Genomic DNA, 26,376 nt, shown 5'->3' with positions numbered 1-26,376 from the left:
TAATTGAGCCACACATGAATTAGACTGGTTGTCAAAGGCTATTTGAGATATATGCCATTAGGAAGCAATTATAGGTAGTGGATTGCTTATATCCATTACCACTTCTAACAATTACAACCTTGCAAACCTTGAGAATAATTTATTGCTTAACTATGCAATGTGATTCTGACTGAATGAGAGTGGATTTGAAAGCCTGGATCATATGATTTCTACTGTATAGATACATAGACTCATATTATTTTCTTTCATGTGTCAGAGTAGCTCAATGTATAAAAATTGTATTTTTATTATGATATCTTTATTATGACTAAATAGAAATGAAGAAATAACATTTTAGCACCTGATAAAAATTGTTTAGGAAAAAAAGAATAATTTAGACTTTTTCCATATTTCCATTATATGTTTCATATCATTTATAGCAACAAAGGTAAATTAATTAAAGCATATTTTTAATGGTTTTAAAAACACAATTTCATAATGAAAAAGTTCTGTTCAAACCTAGTTCTATCATTTCCTAGTCAAAACAATTTTAGTAGGATGTTAGTAGGAATACTTAAATATTTGCCTAGCTCCATGAAAAAAAAATGTTTTAATGTCTGGATAAATTTTAGAAAGAATTTTCTACATTAAATTTATTACATTTTATAGTGGTAAAACATAATTATCTTCAAGTAGTTAAAGACTTTATTTTAGTGATATGCACATAACATGTTCTGGATAGTGATCAGAGAAGAAAGTTGCTCACAAACATATCAAATGTGTTTGAGCCTACAAACAAACAGTGAACAAACACAAAGTAGTAACTAGAGAACAACTTTTATTGGACATTGCTTTTATTGTTTAATGCTTTACAATTTATCTGTAATCAAAATTTATCAGAAATTTGACATAAGAGTGCTGCACCTTTGGCTATCCAGTAATCTTGTATGTTGCTAGAAATAAGATAGGTAGCTACAACAAAGTTAGAATGTCCTGCCAAATAAACAAACAAGGAAAGCTATGTCAAAACAGTGGAGTACAAATATTTATAGATCATACTATACACCTAGGGTGCTGTAGCTAAAAAACTTTTTAAAAATAATCTTTGAAATGTGAATATAATGGACTAGGGCAGAGGCTCCTAACATTGCATCAAGAATTTACTGCCTGTTATTATAAAACTACATCTATAGGGTCATTATTTATTTCTTCATCTCCAACTCAAAACACAAGAACTTGGATGAAATCTAAGCGTGAAGCTATGGTCTTGGTTAGAAGCCCCTCACCTGGCAGCTGCTAGTTCCAAAGGAATGACCAAAAGGATTTCTGCCAACGCAATATAACCAACTTAAAGAACTTGAAAACTCAGGCTCCAAATAATGTAACACTTTAATGTCTAATAAATACACAGCCAATACTGAATACTGAACAACTGACAACATGTGCAAATACTTCCCAGTAGATAACTGTCACATATCATTATCAAACATATTATTTAAATTAATAATTATTAAATAATAACTTAGGTCAAGGTTGAGATTTAATTCTAGGTCATTGGAAATTCAAATGACGTTGTGACACACGTCAATCTACCAAGAGAAGCGCTTGTCACCTGATAGTAAATTTTAATTTGATGGGGAGCGGCACCAGAAGTAGGCGGAGAGATGCTAGCGGGAGAACAAAGACGCGGAATATAGATTATTAATTCTTCAAATGTGGAGCGAATTGGTTAGAGAGAAGTCATGGATCAGATTTAGTAAAGTCGATCTAGAGATATTCATAGTGTGTAGACATATTATTTTGAGTTAGAATTGAGTAGTTATTTGAATATTTTATATTTCTTGATACAGTTCACTTTGTAAATGCTGTATTATACATTTAGTGTTTTCAAGTTAGGAATTAAAGTTCTTGTATTTAAATCAAAAGGATCTTCTTCATTGAATCTACTAGTAAATATTAAGATCATATTATCAGCTGACAAATTCAAGTAAAGAATCCTCGGCATCACGGTTACAAGATTTCAGCACTCCCGACAAAGGCAAAAGATAATTAAAGATCCCCTCAAGATCATATTCACCATGATATCTGGCATCATCCAAAAAAAAACATTAGAGAACTTCTTGACCGTGACAATAACTGTACTGCTGTATAAACTCTGTACTGCTGTACCAAACTCTATTGGCCTTTCCACCTCATTCTGTATTCAACTGTTTCTAATTGCCTTCACAATGAATCGTGAGACCCTCAATTGTGAATCATCTTGACTGACACCTTTGTTCTTTACATAGGGTTCTCAAAGACCTTCTAGAAAGTGATTGATGATCATAAGACCATCATCATAAATTGCATATGTAGTATTCAGAATACAGATCATTCCTGAAGTGTCATCCCTCATCACAGTAGACCACTCACCGAGTTCAGGCCTGTGCTGTCAGTGTCAGCTGATTACACACACAATTACCCCTACCTGAATCAGTTATAACAATATACTAAAACACAACTACACCTCTAGATATAAATGAAAAGCTACATGTATCTTAGAATTCCAATACTGACATAATTAAGAAACCAAACAAGGGACTATAGTTTATCATAAATGTTTGCAAAACAGACAGTAATAGAAAAACAAAATGTTATTTAACCTTAAACAAATACACAGATTTGTATCTTAATAGGGGAATCCTTCAACTTGGGATAAAGAAACTAAAAGATGTAATATAGTGCAATGAGGCATATCATAAATGAATACTCACATTAAACTAAATTAGCACCTTTGGAAATATCACTTAACATTTAGAGGACTTTGCAAGTACAATAACATTACCTAATATAATAAATACTCAGAGACACAAAGATAAAGACACATTTCTTATTCAGTATGCTAGGGCAAATTCATATAAATAATCTTTCTTTCCAAGCACTATTTGAGAATGAAAAGGGTTGCCTGAATCAGCAAGGAAAAGGAAAACCAATGAGTTAAAAGAATTTTAAGCTATATTTTAACATGAGCAACTGGGTAACAGGATGAATACAGGTTGGACATAATTATCTTCATTTTGAACTAAAATTATATAAGTGAAGCTGGCTTTTAATTTGAAGCTTCCAATAAAATGTGTGAAGTTTTTAGAAAAAATAAAACTAAAATTTAACAGATATATCTAAGTTCATTCTAAATGTTAACAATATATTACTTACATGGTTATTTAAAAATGCACTGTATACATTCTCTAATTCCTCACTCATCACTACAAAACCTTTGATTGCTTTTTTCAGTTTTTTCTAATGATGCCTATAGGAGAACAAGTAAAATAAAAATTTAAAAACTTGTAATAAAACAACAAGGTTTGTGGAACCAAATTATCTCTTGAAATGAAGCTCTGACTTGCTATCATTTCACTAATATCATGAGAATTCTAACAGTTATTGCTGGGTATTTTCCATTCTGTTTGTGTCACTGTCATGTTCAAAATTTCCATTAAAAATACAGCCCAAGTATTTTGAAAACTTTGTAATGTAATGAAATACAACAGATCTCATAGATGGATCTAGATTTAGTTATTTAATGGTCTCAATGGTCCTGAGTTTGAACCCTGCCTGCTGCCATCCGTCACCCTGCAGGATGTTTGAAAATGAACTAGTATGTAATTATCTTCAAATGTGAAGGAACATCCAAAATGTGTAAAACATTTTACAAACATAGTTTTATAGTTATCAAAATCTAGACTGTATTATTGACTGAAAAAAAATGCTAAAATAATCATAAATCGCTAAAAATTTTATAAGCGAATAGTAAAAAAAAAATTTGAAATATATTGTATTTTTTTTTAGTCATTAAGATGATTTTAACTGTAAATTTATTGTAAATCTTGGATATGGATCAAAATAAATAAAAATTTACAATTTATAATGAGATGATGTACATAACACAATTTTATTGAAATAACATCAGCATTATAAATGCTTTAAAAAAAAGAGTTAATAGATAGGGGTAGGAAATGGATCAGAAAAACAAAGTTGAAAGGCTTATTTTTTATCAGGTTTTAAGTTCCAGTTTGAACTTTCAAATTGCATCTGGTAGTATAGATTCACCTGAATGTATTTCTGTGGTTTGGGCTTACAATCTCGCTAGAGAGACTGTTATACTTGAAAGCTACTTGAAAGTAGGTCATTGTGCTTGCCTCATGATATCCTGCTTGTTAACCGTTGGCCAAAGAAACAGATGACCTTTAACATCATCAGTTCTATAAATTGCAAAGTCTGAAAGGCATGAAATCAATCTATACTTCAGATTTCTTTTACATTAAACCTTTTATAACATCATTTGTATATTGCATTTGTATATTGCATTTGTATTTGTATCTTTGTATACAATAATATAAAGACTTACTTAGACTTAGGTCCTCACACGCTGTTCGGCACATTGGGCAGCAAGCTGGCTCCACAAAGATCTGTCACTGGCAATATCTGACAATTATATAAATCCTACTCATTAATTATTCAATATTTAAATCTTATTAACATGCACCTTGATTATTAGAAGCTGTTTATTGAATCTTTCAGTTTCTTGCATCAATACAATGGTTAAAGAGTTTATGTGATCTTTGATGTCAGGCTACTGAATTAACAGAACAATACTTGATAATTAATTTGTCAATTACTACTAAGCATATCTAATATTACAAAAAGGAAACATGGTTTTTGATATTTTAAAAAGGGTTTAAAAATATTGTATGCACTATTATGTTTTTTTTCTTTAAATAAGAAGCTTTTAATAATGTAGTAAATTTCACATTCAGCCAGATGTAAGACTGACTTTTAACAATTTTGTTTCACTCAAATGTCTTAAGATGTAAATAATAAAACAATGGCTTAAATTTTTTCACTGTTTGAAACAAACAGAAACAGTAACATGATTTAAAATGTTTACTGACAGAACTCAATATATTTCCTCTTTCCGTATATTTGAGAAGATTGTTTTCTAAGCTTTTAATATTTTCTACACAGCTATGTCTATAACTAGTTTTGCTTCTCCTTTCATTGTGTGTATTCCTTGCAGCTACTGAGTGTAGAAGCTCAAGAATTACATTTCTATGTTAATGCATCTAGTATTTAAAATGTGTCCCAACTGGCAAGCATTAAAGCAATGTACAATAGGACTTGAACAGAATGTGGCTTTTACATGGCTGTATTATTAGAGTCATTGTATTTATGTTTTTCAAAGCAGTTAAAATAACTGAAAACAATGCTGGGAAATCAACTGGTATATCTTAATGTTATTGTTAATCTATATACTCTGTTTGTGTATTTAAAGTCATGGATATTTTTTTCTTCCTTTTTCAAGAATACTATTTTTGTAAACTATCACAAGGCTTATAGATATATATTAAAAAATTAATCTTGCTTAATACAAAATAATGGCCATACTACAGGTTTCTTTTTTTACAGGTTTTTCTATGATTAGCTTAAGAGAGCTATGATTCTATTAGTTAGCTTGTCTATCAAAACTTGCATATTTTAAGACTAGTCCTTCTAAATAGGGAAGATAGTAACATTCTACATATGCATCACACATTTCGACATATTTCTTAAATGCAAATAGGGCTTAGTTTATTTTTTTCCTTTTTTAAAAATTTATTTTGAGTAATGGTGCATCTTTTTTGTCTAGTTATTGTCAACATTCCAGTACAACAGAGATTCATATCCACAAGTTGTACAGAAGTGCTACATCAAAACAATCTCACTCGTACAACAGCAATCTAGAAACTAAGCAAAGTTCAGAACTATGACAATAAATGTCACACTAAGAACTTTGGCATATTAAGAACAAAGAAAGCAATCTATTATGTTAGGTATTATTGCATGCTAAGAACTACTACTATATAAAGCTAGACACTAAAGCATCACAAGAACTAAAAGACTATCATGTAATACTAGGAACTATGGAATGATAGGATCACTAACAATATTAGAAACAGAAAGGCCTACTAAGAATTAAAAGGATGGCCCAATAAATGGGAATATGGAAATCCATTGTTGGTGGCCCATACTTAAATAGGGGTGATGGACTGTAAGTAAATTAAGTACTAAGAATTGAAAACTACCATTTTTACTTTGAACTAATAATAGTACATACTGTTAACACTCTTTCAATATCCAGTTTGTCAATCCAGGACAGCCTCAGCAAGTTCATAAGTAATATCATCATTTGGACATCCCACCGTCAGCTGCTATGATTCTCAATTGAACATCAAGTATTTTAGCTAGATAAATATTAATTCTACTCTTTTAGTTGTTATGAACACAAATTTAGCTTAAATTCCAAACATCTCACCTTTTTTTGTTAATTTATTTGAATAAAAAGAATCATTTGATTTATTAGTGCTGCTAACAAACAGTAGGCTCAAGGTAATAGGAGAAAAGAACAGATATAGAAAGCAAGAGTTAAAGTAATCTCAAGATTTGATCTGGTTTTATTGTTCTTCTTGAACATAATCATATGTGGTTCTCCTGAACTCAACAAAAAGCAAGTTCCAAATCTCAGGCTCTTGTAATGAAATGGCCCACAATCTGTATCTTTTTAGAGAAAAAAGTGGCACAACTAGAAGAAAGGAGTCCATAGAGCACAAGACTTACTGATGGCTACAATGTTGTAAGCCATAATAAAGCAGTGTAAAAAAGACTATATGACAATGAATTATTTTCTAAAGTATTTCAGAACAAAACCAGTGTAAGTGTGTGTGTATTATAATATAGCAGTAAAGTGCGCCTGTTTATGTTTCTATACTAGCATTAGCAAAACAAACATAGACTTACCAAGTAAAGCATTGGTTTCATTCAACTGAAAGGCTATGTTCGCATCCTCATGGAGCCCAAACATTTCTGGCTCATCTAAAAGTGGTAGAGATTCAATGTAAGCCTTGACAGTAGCCAATGTTTTCACAACAGGTGGATAGTATATACTTTTAAAAAAAGTTTAAATTTAAAAAATTACCTTCAAAGCACATACATGAGATTTAGTAATAAACAACAATTATTTTTTTCTTTAAGACTTTCTTTCTTATGGGGCTGATGACTTTTTGTAAAAGCAATTACTTTGCTCTTACCTACTGATAATAAATTTTTTAAAAAGGAACAATTTTTACCCGCCCCAAGACGGATGGCTGCTTGGTTGTGCGGTTTGCGCACTGGACTGTTGTTCAGATTTATCGATGGTCCCGGGTTCAAACCCTGTCCGCTCCTATCCCTGTCGTCCTTTGGGAGGTTTGAACTAGGAAGTAATTATCTTCAGCTCTGAAGGAACATCTGAAACATGTAAAACATTTTACAAACAAACATGAATACATGCAGGAATACTTGCTGTTGCATGTGTATTCACGATAAGATTATCTAGACATCCAGACCAAATTTAATTGTAAGATATTTATATTTTGAAAAATTATAAAGGTCAAACCAGAGTTTTCAAGTGCGCTAATTAGCTGGTTATTCTTTTCCCCAAGTTATACTTAAACTGTATAATTTCTTAGAAAATTGATAAAGCAGTTTTCAAGATGTGTAAACCCAATTTTTTGTTTTCTTTACCCTATGAAGAATTTGCAAGCTGATAATTATAAACTAAAACCTTTCTCACCCTGACAGACACAACCAAATCAGTCTTATTCAAATCTACTTTTACTATGTTAAATCTTTGCTCAAGTTGCAAAGGATTCTTAAGTCAGATTAGAATGGATTTATTCTAATTTGTTATAACAACTTCAATTCTGTAACTGGTTATAATTTATGTATGTTTGTTTTTGCATATTTTGAAAATAAACTTAGCTTTGATCACTATTTTAAAATGCATGTTAGATTACATCCCTCTCTATGACACGCATCTTACAACTTGATCAGTTTTAGCCTTTCTAAGCCCTGCATCATTTCTACAATCTATATATAATGTTGATGTGCCAAAAACTATTGACTATAATAGTACCTTATCCTTATCTAATCCCTTTACAAAATATCAGTAGAATATTTTTCTAACTTACTGATGAGAAATCAATTTGGAATATTTGTATTTTACATCAAAATATGTTGATCTGTGTTAAGGACAATGTGTGTATGTGTGTGTACTGACTGGAGTAATACTTGTAAGAAGTCTAAGATGCTACTTTGGATCACAGATATGGTGTATAAAAAGAAAGTCACTACTGTTGAAAAAAGGAAACCGGTCCATAATTTAGTCCTAGTTTGCAATCTGCTAATACACATTGACATATGCATCCAATAAATTAAATTGGACATAACTTCAAAACATACTTTATTTTGAATATACATTACAATTACCTGATTCCGAGTACTTATATTTTGGTTTTAGGTTTCAGGTTTGAAAAAAAAAATTGTCCCTAAGACATCTTTGATCTTGGGCATCTGAAAAAAAAGTTTTTAAAAATTCAATTAATTGTGTTTTATACTGAAAAAAAAACAACACATAAATATCAGCAATCTAAAATTTGGAAATTATTGAATATTGATAAACTATTAAGTCTTTGATGGATGTGTATAGTTTTAAAATTGTAGTGGTATTTTATTTTAAAATTTTATTTTTTTTTGGTTGCATTTTAAGAAAATGTGATAATCATACTTACTTCTTATAAATAATTAAATGTGGGCCACCTTTGGTCTAATGACAAAAAAAGTTTGGTCTAGCTGTATATTATTATGCAATAAAAAAAAGTTTATGGATAGAGTGCTGATGAAAGATTGAGACAACAATATTTGAATTATTAAAGCTGTATTTAGTGTGGTCTTGCCAATGTATGTCCATGATGTGTGCCAACATATTTGGTGAAAACGTTCAAGAAGTCTTAGTTGCTTTCTGTATAGTACCCATTTCTCAGGTTTTTAATAGAAGAGTTGAGAGAACTAAACTTCTGCTTGGTAGACTGATTTTTGAAAGCAGGTGAAACAATTTATTCTACAACAGCCCACCAGACAGTTATCAGCTTCCCTAAAAAGCAATGCATTATTTGATACCATGCTTCCCAGATATCATATGATATGTGAAGTAGTCTAGCACATTAAACCAGAAGAGGTGGCAATGTATGTGAGTTGGAGATCAGAAAGGTGACTAATGTGTCTAATCTGGTCTTTGGTCCCACACGAAGCTGCTTGAGAATGGATAAGAACCTAGGTGGGCAAATGAGCCTGGTGGATTTCAATGACTAAATTATTCATTCAGTTATCTCAAACTATCACAATAATTCTCTTTAAAGTTACTCTAATTACATGCTTATTACAAAACCTAGAAGAGTAAAGATAAATATTTTTGGTTTAGTGTTTTATAAAGAAATTAAATATAACACACAACATTCTACCTCTGCTGTTATATAAACCAGTGTCTCCCAAGAGATGTAACCATCTTTACAAAACATTTCCATGTTGAGCGATGCACACTTTCTGTCACTATCACTAAAAGTGTATAAAAATAAAAATAGATACAGCTTATTTATAAGAAGAATTGTGAATAAGCAATTTCTTTTTCTAAAAAAAAAATATTTTGAAATGAATTACTTTAGAAAACCGTTGGTGTGACACCCTCCAAGAAGAACATCCTTGGGATAAATGTGATCATCCAAAAAGGGCAGGTGACATTCAGAGACAATATTTTATGAGAGAGAGTGGCAAAGTCAAGACAAGTCTGGTACAGTAGAATCCAGTCCAAATTCAGAAGAAGAGAGTCCAGTACAGGTTCAGTATAGTATAAATTAAGGAGAAATTTAGTGTTGCCAATTGTACAGTATTTTGTAGTCAACTCATTAGACTCAATAAAGTATAACCCAATTTGGAACCTGAGTTGCAATGTTCTCCCAATTGGTGGCAGCTGTTGTAATTTCAATCAAGAAACAAAGGAGAGAGACACAACAATATCATTATTTTAAACTACAACAATATCATTATTTTAAACTATGTTTTAGGTTTCATACTCTAATTTAGTGGGGGTTTTTGTTGGCCTAATCAAGGTTAAATAACATTTTAGTTTTAAGTTCTTATTTGATTTATAGAAATTTCTTTTAATAAACCCTAATGCTTTGTTTGATTTTGTTAAGCAAATCCACTGATGCAATGGACCATCAATGCCAAAGTATTTTAATTTTTTAAGCAAACTATGGTGGTGAACTTTGTCAAAATCTAGTAAGATAGCATCTATTTGCTCACTGTTATCTAAACCTTTTTGAAAAATCATCAATTAGTCCTATTAGTTGTGTTTCACATGATCTATATTTCCTAAAGCCATGTTGGTATGACTATGGAGTAAGGACATTATGACATAAAGTTTGTCTAAGTAGTTAAATTTATGATGTTGCTACATATTATGTGTTCTAGGATTTAACATGTAATGCTGGTAAGTGATACTGGTCTGTAGTTTCCTGGGTCAGATTTTTCTCCAGTTTTAAATAGGGGGGTGACATTAGCTACTTTCAAGTCCCTTGGTACTTTGCCCTGGTTAAGAGATGCCTGAAAAAAGTATTTTGAACACTGGTGCTAGCTCATTGCTTAGTTGTTTTCTTTTTAGTACTTTTACTTACTATCATGCAATGATTTTAACGTATTTTAAATCATTTTCCTTTTCTTAGAAACAGGTTAGATTACTGTTAGATCTAGATTATAGATCTAGTCCATCTAGAATCTAGATGGTAGATCTAGAATAATCTAGAATCCAGCTAGATGGTAGATCTAGAATAATCTAGAATCTAGCTAGATGGTAGATCTAGAATCTAGAATAATCTAGATCTAGATAGACTAGACAGTCTAATATAATATAAGATTATAAGATCGATCTAATTATCTGAAAAAAAAAACTAAAAAGCTATGATAGCTTGTGAACTGTGTTACCTATACATCTAAATCTAGATAAATTCCGCCTTCTCCAAGCCACCTAGTTGACCAAAAAAAAACGTATCGTAAAGCACCCTCAGTGCCTGTCGCACACACATACAAAAAGCATCAACGTACTAGCATGCTTAGTGTTTGTGACCTAATTAACGGTTTGACCGTATCTACTTGGTCGATCAATAATTGGCTCCTCCCCCTTTTCTCTCAACATTGTAGTCAATAAAACTAGATCAATGTTTTGGGGCTGTGTAGATGGCCTGGTTTACACTTGTGTGTTGTGCTATCACTGAACTTTTTTCTAGTGTATGTTGGTCTGATGGCTGTGCTTAGATTGAGTCTTGAGATTTGTTACTTTACACTGAAAATGTTGGAAAGTGGAATTGTGTAAGGAGAGAGCCCGGGGAAGGGGGTGTAAACAGAATAATGGAGTGACGTATTGTGTTTGAGTGTATTTTATCCATTTGTTTCAAAGGAGTGTCTTTGCAACACATTGCGCTTTGTGGCAAAATATATATTGAGAGAGAGAGAGCGGCGCCACATGTCTAGTCTAGATCTAGAAGCACAGTATTCTTAACTGACTCTGTATTTGAAGCCGACGTCACATTTTACTGGTCACTCAATTATTGATGATCTCTTGATAGTGTCTTCCTCTCACCCAAAGAAATTTTAATTTTAAAATACCATATCTACATTCTATATCCCCCCCTTTCCTTTTATTAACATTTTAAACTAATTTAAAAAGAGAGAACTATAGATATTTGGATATAATTACTATTATATTGATTATGAAATAAATACAAGATTCTTTATTAATTTATTAACATATAAAAACCGAGATCTATTGTTATAGCGATAACAACGATTGGTCTTGTTTAAACCTCTATGCGTCATGCATTTATTCTGCAACCCATTCCATGCTCTAATATCACTAGGGAAGCAGGAGCATTTGTAGAAATTCGGCCTAGGAATGTGCCTCTTTTGTATCTAGATCTAATTATAAATTATTGTAAGGTGTAGAGATTCGAAGTAATGAGCAATGATGATTTGAATATGATCTCTTAGAATTTTGGCCGTAAATAATAGACATTAACTACACGTGCTTCTAGAGTCTGCCTAACTTGAAAGCCTAGGAAGATTTGATTCGTTAGTCTGTGAAACACGCCTTCCGATTTAGCAAAAACATCACAAGGTGTTTTGTGCATTTTAACGCGGAATACGGCAACTTTTTACTCCGCCCCACTGTGTAGTCAACTATGCTGGTAGGAGGTGCTAACATAGGGGAAATGCGTGGTCTTTTTTTCAGGACACAAAGTTGTTTTTTTTAATGCGTATTTTATTTTTTAAATCAGTTATAATTATACAGTTTAATAATAAATAATTATCTTATAGTCAATATTAGAGCGGTATTATTAATAGCTTATATTAGAATAGTCACTAGTAGATCTTAAATTTACAAAAATCCTACACACACGTAACTGGTGCACGCTAGATCCATTTTTTCAAAAAAAAAAATGGTGGGGTAAGACACATTTGACCTGTGTAAAAGTGTTGGCCTCCTTCAGTCGTACAACAACTAAGGTTAATCTCGCAGAACACTTTTTCATGTATATAACTGTGGAGCCCTATTGTGGAGAGACACTCCCGTCCACATTTCACGCATGTTAAGGTGGCCTATTTCGCTTTGTTGGTCTATCTAGATGAGCCGGACATTTTTCGTATAGCACGCTTTTCTTCCAGAGCTGAGGTCCGTGATTTTTCACTGTCCATACATTTCTTGGTCACCATCTTTGTGTCAGGATTTCGTGATTTTACCATCACAAAAGAGATACAAGACACCGATAGCAAAGACAAACAGACACAAACACTCTTTTGTTCCCCTGGCAATCAAATCATTAAATAAGAACAATCTGGTATAAACTTTGTCACATGTAAATTATGAGTGAGTCTGGTGTGAATGTACACTTTGGTTTCTTATAGTTATAATGTTTTTTGTTTGGTGTAGTGCACACATTATAAGACAAATTTCCTTACGGATAATAAAGATTATTATTATTATTATTATTATTATCTCTCTCCGCGTAGTGCGTTCTAGGGCTATGTCTTCCCAGTATCAATGTTCACTGTTTTGAGGTACCGTTTTATCTTATAAAATACAGACGTTACTTCATGCATATTAACCAATGACCTAAATTCTGCCAAGTCACTGGTTTTCCTGGCTAGCTCAGGCAACCGTTTTATAACATCCAGATCTAGATTTTTCCTTGACAGATGTGTTATTTGATCGCTAGACAACACAACCCTATTAGTATTACGCACAAAGAAAAATACAAGGCAGTCTTTTCATCCTTTATAACAACTAGTCGACATATTGAGACATCGACTGTACACGCTAGGCCTATCTGACCAATCCAACACAATAATGGTCTACTATCCAACTTTTACTGTTCAGTTTAGGGCAGAGAGGGAGGGATGTGGATGGAAGGGTTACATTTTTTTCCCCAGGGTTGATTACCTGAATGCTCTAAGCATATAACTGTCAGTGTAAATCAAGAAATCTAGATGACCCTATATCAATGCGGCTAACTACAGGATCTATAGGCCAACGCTTCCGAACCATCTATCAAATGTTTAGGCCTATCTATAATATATCTGTTTAAGTTGAAACTATAAAAACAAAGATATCTAGATTATCCTGTTAGTATTAAAGTATAGTTTGGTGCTGATTAATTACTTAAAACCTATAATTATTTTGTGGGAGCGATTGCGAGTTGATTTATTAATAAAGAATCCTAACAAATAAAGACCGCGAACAAATACCAATAATTTAGCGGAGTTGCTTTAAAAGATTCACCAACCACACTTTTAATTATTTTTTTTATACTCGCCTTGTAATTGTTTTAATTGCATTCTTCTTTCAAGCAACATTTCCTCCACTACTGCTAGCAAGCACTTATATAAACGCATTCCCCTGAATATAGATCAAAATTTGAGTAACTCGGTAGCATGCTCATATCGCGGCTTTGTAAAATTCTCAAATCTCTAACTTATTGACGTAACTTGGAAATATTTTCCTTGTAGCCTGGATCAAGAATGCCGCTTCACTTTGTTGTGTTTCATATTATCGTTTAATGTTATTGTATAGTTCCTTAAAAATAGACACACTTTCTCTGCAAATCAAAAATGTCGGGTCAACCCACACATGCTTAAATTAAGAGCATGGTTCCACCCGAGTGGCTAAGAAGACTGCCCACAATGCAGATAGAAGTTGACTGTGCCACATTTGATATCAAGGACACAAGGCGGGAGAGAAAATTTCCGAAACTTAAAAAAAAACTGATTAGTCCCTTTTGAATCTTTTGGAAACGTAATTACCACAGAATGAAAACCACGAATAAAGAATCGAGATGTCCCATTTTGACATGCTGATGTTCGATTTAATGTTCGGTTTCGTTCGGATCTAAAAATCGGTTTCAGGTTTGGTTCTATTTTATGAAATTAAGCTATAGCAAAACTAAGTAATTGGGTTCAATGCAATTTATTTGTTAAAAAACTTGAACTTGAAACTTCACACATACATTGATAAAACAAAAAAAAAAAAAGTACAACACACTAGCTATAGCAAACCCGAAATATTCAAATTGCTGCAGTCAAAGTAGGCTACACATAGCATCGAAGCAGTAAAAGGGAAGACTATTGATATAAAGTAGCTAATTAGTCTACTGTCAGTTTATCAATCAGGGCTGCATGTTGTATTTGAGAAATATCACTATTTTTACTAAGCCTTCGCTCACTGATCGTCAATGTACATTGAAAATACACTTCCACTGGCAGTAGTCAACAATTTTTCAGCAATCAACTCAAGAAAACATTAAGATAGGCCCAGCGGTTCTCAACATTTTAAGCTCGGCGACTCCCTTTTTACAATCTCACTCTTCAGCGACCCCCATTCACACGCAATAGAAGAATAGACAAAAACAATCCATATTTTCGATGGTCTTAGGCGACCCCTGGCAAATTGGGTCGCGACCCACAGGTTGAGAATGTTAAGCTAGAAAACGCTACACTTAATAACAATAAACGACACCAACATTATAACGCCATATTCAACAGTCTATTTATTTACACACCCTCATGTCTCGTGTCAATAATGTACTATAACAATAAGCATTTCGCAATGGAGGCATCACGGCTTTTTTTTTAGTTAAAAAAAAATAGGTGCCGGTACTCAGTGATTGATTGCCTAACTTTTAACTACTAATAAATTAATAATATACGTTAAAATACAAGAAAAGTAATAATTTTTTCCTACATTCAAAAAGGTGCCGGTACGCCGTAGCGGTGCGTTCCGTCACAAAAAAGCCCTGCGTATATAGATCTCTCTCTCTCTCTCTCTCTCTGTGCGTGCTGGGACAACCCTTGCTGAGAACAAAAGAATTGAAGCTGCCTTAATCAGGAGGGAAAAAAAGAAAGCTGCCCTGTCCGCTATCCCTGAATCAAGAGACATACACATGTACGAATTGTGGCAAAGTCTGCCGTTCTAAAATTGGCTTGATTAGCCACACCAGATTCTGCCCCGTCTCAAGATTAAGCCAAAACCAGTGACTCATTTGGGCGCATCCATTGACTTTCGAGACAAAAGGAGCCATACAATACAATACATATATATATATATATTGCTTTATATAGGCCTATACATAGAAAGAGAGACAGAGACATTTATACAGTATTATTATTTTTTCATTATTTTTCACTTAGGCCTACATTTTTTAAATAGATCTTTTCATGAAGTTGGATGTTCATGTTATTTATTTATTTATTTATTTGTTTCTAAGAAAAAGAGTCTTACCTTTATGTAATAAATAATCCAAACTTTGCTAGTAATACCCGTATGATTATAATAATCCAATCTGTTGAAGAATCCAATTATTCCAATATCTGAATTTCACTGAAGCACATTGATTTATACAAAAAGTAAAGGATCGAAAAGAAATATGTGCGCGCATGAACTGCAATGATAACACGTCTGCTTTCACTAAAAATAGGTCAAACTGTTTTTCCGTGTCTGAAACAATTCATGTAAAAATCAAGCTAACACATTAAGAAACTTGGTCAATACAATGTTTGGTATCTCTTGCATGAATGACCTTTATTGTAAATTTACTATAAATATAGAATCTACTACCAAAACATCTGGCACAGTGAGTACGCGATGCCGTGTGTAGGATACTATCTTGGATCGGATGCATTCCAAGTTACTATTTTGAACCAATAGCACGAGTCTCAAAAGAGTCAAATCAGATACAATGGTGACATATCAGCTTATTTCTCTGTAAAGAATGGCGTAAAGCATGGCTGTATACTTGCTCCAAAGACTCCAACCATCTTTCGTCTTACCAAAAGATTGCCTTTTGGCATACGGTCGTCCCCGGTACGATATACGTGCCCTGCCCAGCGTCGCTGTCAAACAAATGTTACGTATTTCTGAATCTTCTGGCTAAATGTATTAGTAGGCACGCAAATAAAAACACTGCAAAGAACTTGACGACTCAACTTTCGGCTTCATATAACTTTATTGACTATTATAGTATTAACTCAAACAAATTGTTACTGTAACATGTAGTGTTGTGGCTCTTCCGCGGTGTTGAATGTAATCAATACAATGATCATGAGGTAACCTTCAACCAAATCAGGAACACCGGCGAAAGGCCAAACAATCAATAAATAGTAGTCGACGCTAGTATCAAAACAATCATGAATACTTTAATACTCAAAAGGGATTCGTCCAATGTCTTTCCGTAAATCAGTATGTCTATTCTACTGCTCTACACGAAGCTTCTTCTTTGTAGCGTCACTTAGAGCGTTCTTGTTTTTTAACCAACCTTACGTCATCGTCGCTAAGTAAAACTTTCCCCCTTATTCCCGAAACAAATAACTAAATCCTAATCATGTCATAACAGTAGCGAAGAAGACTGTACAATATCTGTCAGTTTACAGTTAGCTATACTTCGTTGCAATTCATCTCTTCACTTTATGTAATAAATAATCCAAACTTTGCTAGTAATACCCGTATCTGTGGCATTTTACGTCTCGAGAGACGATCTTTTCCCTTTGCAACTTCTTGTGTGACTAAAGAGGCCAATCCTTGGTACACAGCTGCGATCGCAGGTTGGGCATATATAATCACCAGGCGCCATTGCATTTTCACCCTTCTTTCTGCTTCTGTTGTGTTATTATCTTGTATGTTGTTTAATTAAAAATTTCTTTATTCTGAACTTGCATAAATGTTTTAAATCATTTTAAAAACTTTAAACGCCTTTTTCTCAAAATGTGTTATTTAGGTGCATTAATTTATTATCTTTAAGGGAATGTAAATTGCTTTTTCTGGTGAGATACACTATGTTACTTGACTCCAAGAAGTTGCTGTTGTTTGTGATGAAATGATCAGCAGCTAGAAGCAGAAATGATAGGATTAACTGCCACTGATCTTTTTACCTTTAAAATTCATTATATTGATATAAATGCTGACATGAATTAAATACCAAACAAAGACTTTTTTTACCAGTACTTTTAATTAGAATAAAAAAAATTAAATTTAAAAAAGTTGTAAATCTTAATTATAAATTTAAAATATTGTCTAGAGCAAACACGAAATGGCACTTTTGGGTAATGCTTCACAGACCAGACCAATAATTCTATTGAAACTGAAAGAACATTTACTTTTTTTCAATTTCTGAAGTCATATTTAAAATGCTTTTTTTCACCTGCTTTTTAAAAAAGCAAGCCTTGCTAAATATTTCTTTAAATACATGATGACCCAAATTGATTTTTATGGATTTTTTCCTGTGTCAATGACACAGTAGGCCTACAAGATAATATGCCAACATATTTATATTTTGTAAAGAAAAATAAAAAAAAAAAAAGCAACCTATAAATGGCATTATAAAACAAATATGACAACATTTTTGGCTTGAGCCATGAATATAAGATGGTTAAACTATGCCTATTGATTGGAGGATCGATGGGAATATTTAATCAAAAGAGACCATAAAATGAATAGGTGGTCAGGCTAGCTACAATGTTGCACATATTTTAAGTAAATAAATGAAGCCATTTTCTGATGTGTAAAAATATTGATTAATGTAAGTACTAGATCCACTGGTTATCTAATAAAAATTTTATTTTATTACCTTTTTGGTCATATGACCCGTGAAACAAGTGTTGGAAATTAAAATGGCCTGCAGGTTGAATTAAGTTGAGCATCACTTTTCTAGACTAACATCAATACATCTGCTATTAGAAATATTAACAATTGTTTTAATGTAGTGTAATTTCATGCTTTCTCAAGGTTATGATCCTATCACTTGTCTGAACCAGTTAGATAGGGGGTATCTTATGAATGTTACCATGGTTGCTTTTAAAATGCTTTTAATTTTTACAAAAAATGTATCAAGTACAATTTCTTTCCCTAGTTTGATACAAAACAAAATATTTAATTTCCAAAAGTTTACAAAATTGATTCTTGTTTTCAGGTAGGCTACAATAAATAATTGTGCTAAGTTTCAACTTGATCCAAGATAGGGTGTGCAACAAATAAGTGTGCAAACTTTTTCTCACAGTGAGTTGATATAAGCTTTAACAAAAATAAACCAATTTATGAAGTTAGATGTTTTATTTTATCTTGAGATGTCAGTAATGATTAATCATTTTGTAATTGATAGAATTATCTTTAAAAATGGTGATAACCTAAGTGGATTGTAATTGTTTATTAAAAGTAACCAATGGTTCCAATGTAGCTATTTGTAACTTTAAAGAGAAGCCTTTAAGAAAAATAAGAACCATAAATTTTATTGACTATCTTATGTGTTGTGTGTGTCTTGGAAAATATTTTGTGTAATTGCTTTTCTTTATTATGGATGTAAAATTTAATATGATGACTTCTGTTAAGCATTAATAGTTGATAGTATTCAATTAAGCTTAAAATGTAACAATGTGAACTAATACAGTGATGGTCAATACTGTTGTTGTGTATTCAATAATAGTTTAATTGCTTTTGAGTTAGTTACAATGCTATTAATATTAAAAAGCATTTTTTTTAATTTTTGTTTTTAATATTAGAGATAATGGTAGGCCTTTATTAGCTACTAGTAGATTATATATTAAAGAGCTTCCATATAAAATATGTCTTAACATAATTCTTTAATTTTTATTTCATAACACTATTACTATTAATAATAACACCTTTATTATCCATGCAGAAAATGCCTTTACTTTTACTTTGTGAAAAATATTTACATGAACAATCCCATTAAAAAAAAAAAACTATCTACATTGAATTCTAAAAAAATAAATTATACTTGCTATAGCTCTAAAAATATTTTACTTAGTTGTTTTTTTACAGTGACCAATTAAGGTGTAAAATAATATACAATACAGTACTAAAAAAAAACATTGTCATCTTGGCGTAAATAGGACTGCTTCATTGAAGTATGTCATTATTGCTAACTGTTGATCATTGTGCAGGCCATATGACACCCTGCTTATTAACTAAAGTGTGCTTCAAGATTCTGCAGGTTATTCAGGACTTTGCTTATTTATCGTGCAATAGTAGATCATTAGCGGAACTAAGAGCACTGATCTGGAAGCAGTCAGAAACTTGTTCTATATCAGCAGCATGTACATTCCTTTGAACTAAAAAAAAAAGGTGATAGGGTTAGAATAAATTGCATTGCAAACAAAAATTACATTTTAAAATGCAAAATATAAAAAGTATAATGCAGAAGTTAAAAAAAATATAAATGATGGTATCCATATCTTGAGTCCACTTCCCCATTAATGTTTTGTCAGCTACCCTTATGAAACTTTAAAAACTGCATCCTCTTTGAATGCCATCTACAAGACAAAGATGATAGTGCCTAACATTTGGTTTGGCAGTTTTTTGGATAGCAGTCAATCTTGGTACTGATGCCAAGGTGGCTGGCTGATGACATTTCTCATCATAAACTATTAGCTGGTTCAACATTGTTTTTTTAAATACATTGTCAAAGTTTAGTTTGTCTTTCCATTTTTCTCTTTTCTAGAAGTCAGCATATTTTTATATTTCTATAAGTATGAGGGAAGAGGCTTCTGCCAATGACAGATCTTTTTGGAGACAGCTTGCTACCCAATGTGCCAGAGGGGGAGGATCTAAGTCTAAAAGTATGTCCCTTGTGTCGGTGGGCTGAAATCAATCACAACTGAAATTTTATGTCTAGCTTTGTTTTAAAAACAAATTATTTCATATAGAACTTTTGAGGAGTACACATATTGGGGCCAAGAATATTGACTGATTTGGAAGGGTGGCTAACTTGGAGTAGTCTTCATATACACAGGAGCATCTGGCTGATGATATTGATGATAAAATAAGTTAGTTTGGGATTATCTGCGATAACAATCAGCCAACTTTTTGAGAAGAATACTGAAATTATTACGGTATAAATCTTATTCATTGAGCCAAAATATCAAACTACAGCCTATGGGAAACAAAAAAGTAAACAGAGATAGAACAAGAAATCAAATGAGGCACATGGGGATGCATTGGGCACACAATGTGAAGAACAGCAGACAACATTGCAAGACTGGACTGGAACACAGAGAGGAAGAAAAAGTCTGGTAGACCCATGCAAACTGTCACTGATGAATGTGTGTATGTATGTATAATCTATTTTTACAATCTGCGCGAATGACCGTAAGTGTGTTGGTTGTTAGACAGAGACCAGCATGTGTGATATGCAGTAAAGCTGATTAAAGTTTATGTGTTTGATCTAGTGCTTTCATTGTTTTATTTCGTTAACTAGAACTGAACCAGGGACACCTAGACGTATCGAGAACTAAGGTAGATTCTATAGAGTTATTATTATAAATATAATAAGGAATCTGTGACACAAACATAGATCAAACCTGCAGACCAAGAAGGAAAGTTGGCAGGATGGAAATGGATGGGGAATAGCCCAGAACAGAGTCAGAATGTAAAGCACAGATGCGGCTCTATCTAATTTCTTATGTTGCCTATTTTTTTTTATTATGCCTTCATTCAAAGATAGAAAGTTCTATTTAAAATAGCTATACCATAACGTAGGCCACAGAAACAGAGATGACTTTACATCATTTGCCCTTTGGACCACAAGGTCTGAAAGGGAAACTATATCATAATGCTTTAAAAAATCTACTTGCCATGAAGAAGAATAAAAACAGGCCATCTTTGCTGCAGTTGTTTTCTATCTGTTCCTAAAATATGGTTTCATTAAACTGTGTGCAGCTCCTAATTCTTGATCACCAGGAAATTCTCTGCATCATTATCTGAAAAACATTTACAATTAATGACCTAGACAAAGAAGATTAGTGTAGACACTGGAACTGAAAGCTATTTTTTTATATAGTTTAATCAAATTAGCGCTTAAAAAGAAAGTTTTAGTAAAAAAAAAAATAATAATTAGAAAGTTAATCTTAATTTCCTGAATTAACCTGTAAGTTTTAGCTAACCTATTATGTATTATCATATTCACCTATCCCTTAGTTGTTTGACCATTGGGGCACCACACAAGATCTGTTGGCCATATTTTCCATTCCTGTCTGTAATATTATCCAAAAGAAAAAAAATTTGATGTAGACTTTAAGTTTTGCCTGTAACTCATAGGAGATTATTTCATTAGTCTATAAGCTGATATAATTTAGAGAACTTGGTCTGCATCTTGATCAGAACAATTGTTAATGAGATAATGAAGGGATTCAGCTGACAAATAAAAGATAATGTGTTTAAAGTCTTAGTGATAGGGGAATTCATGCTAAACTAGTTTGGACACAACTGAATATATCAAGCTCTAGAAATCTTATAAGAAGAGAAATATACCATATATATATATAGAAATTTATATAATTACAAAAATATGTGGACAATGTGTGACATGCCAGATCTACAGACTAGCTGGATTTCACTAAAGCTGCACCATGTAACAATATATATAGAATCTTAAATTCTACCAAGTCTTGGTTTTACTGACAACCAGTCGACAAATGCAGTTAACAATAATTAAACCTGTAGCTTGTCTTTATTATATTCAAAAGAGCATTTTGGCCCACTTCAAATACCTAGGAGCTATTGTCTCAGATGAGGGAACGAAACCTAAACTACTGACAGTCCACAGCAGCCCTTTCAAAACTTAAAATAAACAAAGGCTTAGCCCTCGGCACCAAAATCAGACTGATGCGCTCTCTGGTCATGGTTACATTTTTATATGCTTGTGAGTCTTGGACACTGACTGCAGAGCTAGAGAGGAGGATCCTAGCAATGGAATTGAGATGCTACAGAAGAATCCTAGGTATTACAACAGAAGAATCCTAGGTATTACATTCAGAGACTGCATCACAAACCAAGAGATTAAAGACAGGGTTACTGCAGTGATTGTACCCCATGATGACCTGCTAACTATCGTAAGAAAATGCAAGCTTAAAATCTATGGCCATATTACAAGATCTTCGGGGCTCACAAAGAACTTCCTTCAGGGAACAGTACCAGGAAAAAGAAGAAGAGGCAGACAGAGAAAGTGATGGGAGGATAACATAAAAGAATGAACAGGCCTGCCATTGAAAGAGGTTCTAAGGCAAAAGACAGAGAGGAATGGAGAAAAATGGTTGACGAGTCTTGCATGGTGTCCCAATGGTCCAATAGACTAAGGGATAGGTAAAGGTAAAGTAATGCATAGAGCACTTTGACTCATAAGAAATGTAAAGTCTAATTATTTATGTAGTTTTGTTTACCCAGAAAGTGGTTCAAAGAAGCATCAATGTTTTGGATAACTAAAGAAGTCTTTAATAAAAATAACTTGTTATTGACATGGTAGTTATCAGATGTCAAAGGTTTCACCTGCTGTTCAGTGCTTGTATTGATTTGATCTTCCAGAATGATTCTTTAATGACTCCTTGATTCCACCAAGGACTAGTACTGTAACTCTAGTGTTGAAAACTGTCCTCACGTGACCTTCACTCTTTGGTTCAAACTATAAAATTATAAATAAACTTACATCAGATTAGTACATTTTCCTTAAATGAACTTTTATTTATACTTACATACTACTTCTTCTTTCTAGCCAGCTTTTTGCTGCTGAGCTCAGAGCTCTTTTGCAGACTGTGCCAAGGAAAAATAGTGCTTTGTTGTCTTCAGTTGTTCAGCACTGCCATACAGGGTGTTGGTTTGAAATGGTAGTAGGGTCTGCCTAAGGTGGATTAGGAAGGGGCATTCAAAGAGGATGTGTTTTACAGTTTCATAAGGGTGGGTGCAGTGTCTACAAAGAGGAAGGGGAGTGGGATTTATCTTGTTAAGATGGTAATTTAACAGAGGTGTTTGTCCTGTTATTAGTTGGAAGGTTGTAGATTGCTCTTTGCAGGGGAGGAAGTTAATATTGTTCAGTTAGTTTGGAATGGTCATTTCTTTGTACATGGCTCTGCCTGTGTTTTCTGATGCCCATTGGCAGAACCCCTCCTCTTTGTGACTGTTGACTAACATTGATCTTAGGGTGAGAGTTAACTGGTTGTTCCATAGTGATCCTGCCATACTTACTTTAAAAAGCTTAATGGAATTTTATTAAAATCATTTATTGAAATATCTCTTAAATTGTACATAAAAAAAAAGAAGCCACTTACTAGTTGTCATGTTACTGCTTAGATTAATATTTTGAATAGAGATTGTTGGATTTTGATAAGAATTATTGTTTTAGAGATTCCTTTTATCTCCATCGCTAATGTTAACTTTGTTCTCTATTGAATAGGGAGCAAAACAAACTTTGGACTTCCACTCTATTTTCTCATTTTACTGGCATCATGTCCCTGGGAAAATAAAAAAAGAAATTAATTTCAGCTCAATCCCAATGATGAAGGTCACTATTTGAAAAAAAATCCCTCTGGTCCTAATCCAATGATTCCCATGTTCATTTCATCAAAATCTATCAAATATTTTCAAGTCTTTGAAGTAGTAGTAAAAAATCTACTTGGTCATTGGAGACAATTACAAGATTCCCATTGTTATTTCTGTGCTGTCAGATTATTACCATTGTCAAAAGTATTCATTATATTCAACAAGATTATAATAAAATAATGACATGTAAAATATTTTCAGAGTTGAAGATAATTACTTCCTAGTCCAAACCTCCTGCAGGACGATGGGGAATGGGAGCGGGTAGGGTTTGAACCCAGGATCATCAATAAATCTGAATGACAGTCCAGCGTGCAAACCACACGACTAGGCAGACCATCCTGGAGTTTTTAGGTGTCCTAAATAATACTGCTAGTGATAATTAGTTGCTAATACAAAATAATCTTTTCCTTAGCAGCATTTTCAAAATATTCAAAAAACCTATGGATGCTATTTGTTGATGCAATTTTGATATTTGACTCCAAAAAGCTAACCCAATCTTAAATGTATTCTTAAGTTATACTAAGTTATATGTAGAGGGCTGCCTGGTTGTGTGGTATGTGCTCTGGACTGTCATCATGATGATTACAAGTTTGAACTCTACCCGCTGCCATCCTCCAACTCCTGTGGGAGGTTTGGACTCGAACGTAATAATCTTTATTTCTAAAGGAACTTCCAAAACAAAACAAGGGAGTCACAAATTACCCCACTGCCTTTCCACTTGCATTTCACTAAGTGAATAATAGTAGACCTTCCCCCCCCCCCTAGGTGCTTTTGACGGAGGTCTGGATTGCACTACACCAGACGGAGGTCCTTGTCTCACTACATTCTAATACTAGACATAAATTCATCATGAAGTGTTTTTTTTTTCTGGATCTGGTGAATGTGATATCAAGGAGTGGAGTATAATTATTGTCATCAAATAAACTTTATATTTTGTCTGCCAAAGTGGATTTAAGTCAGTCTGTCATATCTATGTTTGTCATGTGTGACTCCAGGAAGCACAAAACCAGCATTCCATGACATTCGCATTAATAGTAACCAGTCTTATGTGTAATATTATAATACTACGTCAACACACACTTAACGCTGACATATGCATGGTTCTTAATTTGAAATAGATTTATGCATGAGTGCAAACTCTCAACCATAGTTAATGGCTTGTATAACATTTTTTAAAATGACTTTGCTATTTAATCCTCATTATTGTAAATTATCGCATTTAATATTCTTTTAAGTTTACCGTTTAGAGCTATCCTGATATTGTGTGAACTCATCTTTCAGGGGGCCTAGGCCTAACCCCAAGAGATCATTAATATTTAAAAACACAACCCTAACACTAATGAGTAATGTTTTGTTATTTCAATGACTGGCAATGATGTAAAATCATTATAAAGAATCTACACACAAAATGTACAACTATCAAGTTATATTTTATGCCGGTACTTTTCATTTGGTGAACAAAAGAACGTCATTTAACCTCGTTCTTCTTTCGACATAGACATAGTGTCACGTAGATATAGATTCTATCAAAAGAAGGAAAGAAAATACAATCATAACAATGCGAGCCACCATAGTCCATTTCGATGCTTTTGTTAACAATAATATTACGGTGTATGAGCAAAAAGTCCCCTGAGAAATGTTGAGAATGCTGTACAACTATAAACCTAGATCTAGAACAGAGGTTCTCAGCCTGTGGTCGCGACCACTTTGGGGGTCGAATGCCCATTTGATAGGGGTCGCCTAAGACCATCAGAAAATTGGGGGGGGGGGACTGATAATTTTTTATCGTAAGTTTTTTTTTTTGTTCTTATGTGTTGTAACATTTTATACCATAGCGGATATAGATTTATATTGTAAAAAGTAGAGATGGGACATTACTCAAATAGCATTATTACCAAATAAATTTAGAAACGATCGTCAAGTTTCAATTTTTAAAAAAAAAGTGGCGGTGACAAATATAATAACAAGTCCGAATTTTAAGATTAGTGAGGAATGCAGTATTTCCCGTGGCTGCGCAGTCCCAGCTGTGACCTACATATAACACAGACATACCCTATATATTGCAAGACGATACAGAGGGCACTTTTAGTGAATGTATCATCCTTGTCATGGTTTGTTTTTTTATTTGTTCTTCTTTGTGTTTCTTTTTTTTTTTATAATTGTCATTCAAAAATCGATGTTGCAGACCACATATTTTTGTGTTGCAAAATATATTTTTCAACAAATAAAATTAATGTCTATCAATGCATGGAAACACTATTGTGGGATCAAACATTTCTTTGGTGAAGATCTAATCACGCCGTGAAGAAATTTCAATTAATAATACGCCATCGTATTATAGTCAATGGAAAAAAAGTTCATTATGTAACAACTCATGAACACGGACTTGTAACAAAAGAAGGTTAATAAAAGAAAAGAGAATGACGATTTTTTTTTTTTTCGGTATAGTTTAAGCAGAAACCCGCAACATTTGTAATGAAGATCTCTCTGCCGTATGTATTGAGGTCGAACAAACGTCCGAACTTTGCCGATTACGACATACAGTGGTTTAGTTTAGAGCAGTGATGCCCAAACTACGG

At 33.0% G+C, this 26,376-nt stretch overlaps 2 long non-coding RNA genes across 6 annotated transcripts; both read right to left on the bottom strand.

Moving 5' to 3' along the window:
- Nucleotides 1-815: 815 nt before the first annotated feature.
- LOC129924195 (uncharacterized) lies at nucleotides 816-17,122 on the bottom strand. Of its 5 annotated transcripts, none has more exons than XR_008776181.1 (10): nucleotides 15,698-17,122; nucleotides 9,333-9,426; nucleotides 8,302-8,385; nucleotides 7,122-7,281; nucleotides 6,793-6,938; nucleotides 6,113-6,239; nucleotides 4,367-4,443; nucleotides 4,069-4,236; nucleotides 3,175-3,268; nucleotides 816-972 (listed from the first exon to the last, which is right to left on the bottom strand). It is a non-coding gene; the product is annotated as an uncharacterized LOC129924195 (long non-coding RNA). The 5 variants fall into 5 exon arrangements; XR_008776180.1 differs by lacking the exon at nucleotides 15,698-17,122 and adding an exon at nucleotides 10,852-12,921; XR_008776182.1 differs by lacking the exons at nucleotides 4,069-4,236; nucleotides 15,698-17,122 and adding an exon at nucleotides 10,852-12,921.
- Nucleotides 17,123-19,583: 2,461 nt separating this feature from the next.
- On the bottom strand, nucleotides 19,584-25,284 carry LOC129924196 (uncharacterized). Its single transcript, XR_008776185.1, has 5 exons — nucleotides 25,038-25,284; nucleotides 23,527-23,709; nucleotides 22,751-22,883; nucleotides 21,393-21,459; nucleotides 19,584-21,186 (listed from the first exon to the last, which is right to left on the bottom strand). It is a non-coding gene; the product is annotated as an uncharacterized LOC129924196 (long non-coding RNA).
- Nucleotides 25,285-26,376: the final 1,092 nt, after the last annotated feature.

This window comes from Biomphalaria glabrata, unplaced genomic scaffold, assembly GCF_947242115.1.
Source record: "Biomphalaria glabrata unplaced genomic scaffold, xgBioGlab47.1 scaffold_19, whole genome shotgun sequence".
NCBI lineage: Eukaryota > Metazoa > Mollusca > Gastropoda > Planorbidae > Biomphalaria > Biomphalaria glabrata.
Note: the sequence above shows the minus strand (reverse complement) of the source record. Positions and strands in the feature narration are given on the sequence as shown.